General features: G+C 35.0%; 1 pseudogene; it reads right to left on the bottom strand.

Annotated features, from left to right (window-relative positions):
- Nucleotides 1–1046: 1046 nt before the first annotated feature.
- LOC124960734 (olfactory receptor 4C16-like) lies at nt 1047–1979 on the bottom strand (annotated as a pseudogene).
- Nucleotides 1980–6000: the final 4021 nt, after the last annotated feature.

The raw sequence follows: 6000 nt of genomic DNA, 5'->3' as shown, positions 1-6000 counted from the left end.
TATTTACTTTGCAGTACTGAGGATTGAATCAAGGGTTGCTCTACCACTAAGCTACATTCATAGTCTTTTTTCAAAATTTTGAGACAGTGTCCCTCTAAGTTGAGGAAACTGTCCTTGAACTTGCGATCTTCCTATCTCAACCTCCTGAGTCATTGGGATTTCAGGAGTGCACCACTATATCTGACTTAACTACTTATAATCTTAGTTTCTAATCCATGTAAATATAATCATTTTTTATTTGAGTCATCTGAGCCACAATGATAATAACACCATATTATGAGAAAATTTCCACAAATGGAATTAACAATACTTTATGAGAATCCCTCAAATTATAAGGAATCATATTAGGAACATAAATTATCTTTTAGAAAATGAATGCATTTATTAGCCAAAGGAAACAAAACAACTAAGTGTCCTTAAGATCTAAGGAATTCTTCGGAAAGGTGAAATTTCTGTCCATATTCTGCCACTATTCCAGAAGGTTCTATGTAAATGTATGGTATGAGTCCAAATTATACACCTTTAAGTATTGGTTAGGGGATTACTAGATTATCTATAAAATCCATGATAACAAGACACTTTTACATTTATTTGCATATGGTACATTCTAATGGACAGGAAGAATAAATAAGTTATAACCAGATATAACAGGTTTAATTTTCTAATAAACCAGACTATGTGGAAGAATGAGAATCTGTCTGTGGATTTGAACATTTGGTACAATATTGAGAAGCAGAGAACACCAAGCACTACTGTAAAAAAAGGCAAGAAAACCACTAGATAAATTCTACAAGAGATATCAATTGATATTAGGCAAATGAAAGAAATAGAGTCACAGATGTGAACAATATTTAAGGCACTAATCCTTACATACCTGTTTGTACCTCATCCTGTTTCCTTTTCTACACATATTCAATTCAAACTAGCCAGTGTCCGTGTACACATCTTTTCCTAGGGACTATTCTGATAAATCTGCTATCAGAATTTAATTTTTTTATTTACTTCTTCTAGTTTAATCCAAACTAATGAGGATTGAAAACCTCCATTCATCTCACATCATCTGAGACCAGTTTCTTACTCCACAACTTCCTCATGGCATTTTTCACGTCTGCATTCCTCAGTGTGTAAATCAGAGGGTTGAGAAAAGGTGTTCCAATGGTATAAAACACTGCTATCATCTTATCCATGGGGAAGGTGGTTGCAGGCCGTGTGTATATAAATATGCAAGGGCCAAAGAACAAGATGACCACAATGATGTGAGAGATGCAGGTGGAGAGGGTCTTTCTCCTCCCTTCCGCACTGTGGTTTCTCAGAGAATACAAGATGATAACATAGGAGAACATCAACATGACAAAACTAACTGTACAAATTGGCCCCACTGTTGAACACCAGGAGTAGGTTGGTCACAAATGTGTCTGTACAGGCGAGCTTCAACAAGGGTTCCAAGTCACAGAAGTAGTGATCCATTTCATTGGGACCACAGAAAGGCAAACTCAAGGCAAGAAAAATCTGAACTAAAGAATGCACACGGGACCCCACCCAGGCCACAGCTACCAACACACTACAGACCCAGTGGCTCATGATGGTCATGTAGTGCAGTGACTTACAGATGGCCACATAGCAGTCAACAGCCATAAGGATGAGGATGAAAACCTCCATGCAGTCAAAGAAGTGCAATGTAAAGACTTGGATTATGCACTGGTTGAAGGAAATTGTGGTCTCCTTTGAAAGGGCATCCACAAGTGTTCTAGGAGCTATGGAAGTAGAGAAGCAGGTGTCAGATAAGGACAAGTAGAAAAGGAAGAAGTACATTGGACTGCTGAGGGCCTGACTGGTCTTGATGGTGTTGATAAACAGCAAGTTACCCACCAACATCCCCAAAGAGAAAAACAAAAATATGCAAATATTATTTTCTTCCTCAGTGGATCCTGGGTCAACCCAAGTAAAATGAATTCAATCACATTATTGTTCAGCTGCATGATTTCATGAAAGAGAATAGACTAGTGTAAGAAGGTTTATCTGCAAAACAGAATGGATTTCATTTATGGTGTGTTGTGTTAAGTTATGAAATAGTTGAGCAAAATAGTTCATGGTGCTGTGTGTGATTATGAGATATTCAAAGCAAATATAACATTAATCTTTGGGTACCTTCCAGATATGATTTCTTAATAAGTCATCTCAACACTTGATTCCTCAATTTTTACTGATCACTAGGTGGGATAATATTTTTAAAGATATACTTAACCTATTGTCTTTCCCATATCTCATTCATAAACATGAATATGATACTTTCCTACATGATTCTTCAATTACAACTCTTTCTTAGCTTTGGCATAATTCTGATTGATTCTGCTCCTTAGATATTACACCATGTTGTTATTTACTTCATTTTTTCCTTATAAAAAATCTCAGCAGTATGTCTGCATGGTGGAACACTTAGCATTAGGACTCATTTGATTGCCCTTGGAATTTTATGAAAGAATGTGAAGTCACATGCTACCCTCAAGTCCATCTAAGTGTTTCTGTGTGTAAGAGATCTCATGTTTATTAAACTTAGTTACAAAAATAGATATGGTTTATAGCTACATAATATGTTCTACTTCTCTCCATTATTTCCCAGCATATATGACAGCTTGAAAAGAGGAGTAAGAACCACTTGATCTTGTCAATGAGTTTGTTCAACCATCAAGCACCTTTATAACATTTAGTATTTGACCTATAAATGAACTGTAATGAATGTTTTTCCTGTTCGTTATAGTTCCAAGATCCCAGTTCTGCTTGTATTTCTCCCATTTCTGAAAAGAGATCTTAGAGCCCTCAGAGTCCCAAAAGACATTTCTAATGTAAAGGGCGGGTTATTCTCCTTGACAGTTAAATGTTTTCATGGTTCATGTTTTTAACATAATTTGAAATGAATTGGTTATGTGTGGTTGTTACTACTGATCACTTGGTTAGGACCAGATCATGATCTTAATATTTCAAACCTCACATTTCTGGAGCATACCAGGAAAGCAGAAATCACAAGGAGATGTAGATTAAAATGAGGCACAATAGTCAGTAATGAATTTTGTTCAATTTCTTTCCATTCCTGTCATACTCAATGTTCATTTGTTTTCACTCATACATTACAGTTGTACATAATAGTGGAGTTCACTTTGACATTATCCCACATTCATGGAATATAATTTGGCCCATTTTAGTCCTCAGTACTTTTTCTTTTCTCCTCTCCTCCCTCCCCACTTTCCTGTCCTCCACTCTACTGGTCTACCTTCTATTTATTTATTTATTTATTTATTTTAAATTGGTGCTTTATAAATATACAGAAAGATAAAATTCACTGTGGTACATTCAGATATATACATACACTTCTTTTAAAAATGAGTTCTTTTTCCAAATTTGGAAAAATAATATTATCATGAACTTTTAGTCAAGATGATGTTTGAAGGAAAATTATAAGTTGAAATGCTGTGTATTTAAATAAAATACAGACGACACACTTAACCTATTGTCGTCCCCATATCTCATTCATAATAGCAATTATTTTGAAAGATGTGAGTGAATCAAAACACATACTATGATGAACTAAATTGACACAAAATTATACTTCTGCTTGTTTTTTTTTTTTTTTTTCTTTTCTACCTTGGTAAATTTTAATTTCAATAGACTTGAATACATCTTTCTCCAAATCTAAAACACTTTTGGGAAAGTGTCTGACTTAGTTATTTTCAGAGGAAAAACCAAACAAAACCCTTTGTACTATATAACATTGGGCAAGGATTTTAACTACAAAGGACCTGAGTCCTGATACCACAACCATTACAATAAGCTCATTTTCTCCTGCATATATTCACAAAGGGATTTATCACATATATTGACATGAGTAGTAAGTAGGCACTGGAAGTAAGAGGATTTAAAAGTGCCTATCTCTCCATGATTTTAGCCATCATTATCAGTGTGTGAATATGTGTGTGTGTGTGTGTAAAAATATAAAACTATTATATCTACCTATACCCAAATATATGTATATGTATGCTACCCTCAAACCCATCTAAGTGTTTCTGTGTGTAAGAGATCTCATATTTATTAAACTTAGTTACAAAAATAGATATGGTTTATAGCTACATAATATGTAGCTATATATATATGTGTGTGTGTATATATATAAAACATTTTTCCCTTTAGCTTATTCATTTTCTAGAGAAGTTTATTTATTTTTTATACTTGTACATGTATTTTAAGATAAATTATGCATACATATGATCTATTTAAGTTTTTAATAATTTTTGGGTCCTTTTAAAAAATGTAATCAATAGTATCAGAATAACATTAAGTTCCCAGCAACATCTGTGCCCATGAAGCTCATTTCAATCCTTTTATATTCCAGACAACTATACTACATTCATCATGTATTTCTTGATATCCTTGAAAACCTTTTTCTGCAACCCCCAAATATATTTAAAGGTTGTTGACTCTTAAACAAAGCTTATTTTACAATCTTCAATACCCTGCAATCCAGAAAATAGGGCACATAGCTCTCAAACCACTAAATATTTACTGAGGTTTGTTTTCATCACCTTAGGTTCAGCTGCTTTGGAAGCATACTGAAGATTAATATGCACATCCTGTGGCATCTTTATGATGGGGAAATGAAGAATCCAAAAGTTAAAAACACAGAGTGTAGAGTATCCAAGCTGATCTTGCTCTTTGCTTTCCAGAAGTGCCTTTCAATTTCCATCTAGTTCACTTTAGGACCTAACTTCCGAGAAAGATGTCCAAGGCAGCTATTAATTATTGTATTATGATGAGGGAAATTCTCACTCCTCCTCTCTGAAACCATTCTTTACAGCTTGTAAAATAACATCACATATCACTGCTTACCACACAAGCTTCCTTCCTAGAATAAGAGTATTGGAAAAATAGGTATTATCATGATATTATTCCCCAAGTTCCAAACCAACACCTGTACAATGTGTGTATCTTCCAAATGTTTTTGAATTAACCACTCTTTACCACTTCTGAAAGGCAATTGCATTTGTCACTGTTGTAGTACTGCTTTCATTACAAAACACATTCACATTATTAATTTTCTGGGTTTTTTTATCTATCCTGTATGTAAAGACATAATCATGCTCTTACTTTATAAAGCCAGGAACAAAACAAAACCTAAGACTTATTTTAAATAACTTTGTAAATTAACTCCACAACCCAAAGTACAAGATTTTGAAGTTTGTCAAACAAGTTTGACAAACACCATGATGTGATGTATGACATTGGGGATGTAAAACTCACAAAATGATCATTCTAGAGTGTTTGTCTTATTTTTGTTTGTTTTGTTTCTCAAGAAACTTTCCTCCTTAAGGAGAAAGGAAGAGGTTTTACATGTCTTCCTGGTATTAATTCATACTTTCATGTGTGTATGTGTATATACACAATGCTTTGGAGACAAATGTCACTACTAATAATGCCTGGCACAGTGGTGCACACCTTTAATCCCAGTTACTTGGGAGGCTGAGACAGGAAGATTGCAAATGTGAGGTCAACTTGGCAACTTAGGGAGAGGCCCTGTCAAGATTTTATTAAAAAAAGAAAAGAAAGAAAAAAACTTGGGATGTAGCTCAGATGTAGATTGCCCCTGCCTTAAATCCCTGGTATCATCAAAAACAAGCATCAAAAAATAAATCACCTAAGAACTAATGTACTGGCCTCAAATCCTCAGTCAGAACTGGCCAAACTTAGAATGAAAAAACTTGTCACAATGACATTAATAAGCAGATAACCTGTTGGCCTGGTTGGCACCAGAAGTGCTGAAAGCAAGATAGGCAGCATTGTGTGGAGGATGGAGGGGGGAGGGAGGCAGTGTCAGGGGTCTCCTGTGATTCCTGCTACAGAGGGAGACCATAGCCAGGGGCTCTGCTGTTCCTTCCGGCCTCTCTCTCTCCAAGTACCCAACCTGGATTCAGTCTGATACATCTGGAAAATCTCTACACTCACTTTATTCTA

This window comes from Sciurus carolinensis, chromosome 11 (assembly GCF_902686445.1).
Source record: "Sciurus carolinensis chromosome 11, mSciCar1.2, whole genome shotgun sequence".
In the NCBI taxonomy this organism is placed as follows: domain Eukaryota; kingdom Metazoa; phylum Chordata; class Mammalia; order Rodentia; family Sciuridae; genus Sciurus; species Sciurus carolinensis.
Note: the sequence above shows the minus strand (reverse complement) of the source record. Positions and strands in the feature narration are given on the sequence as shown.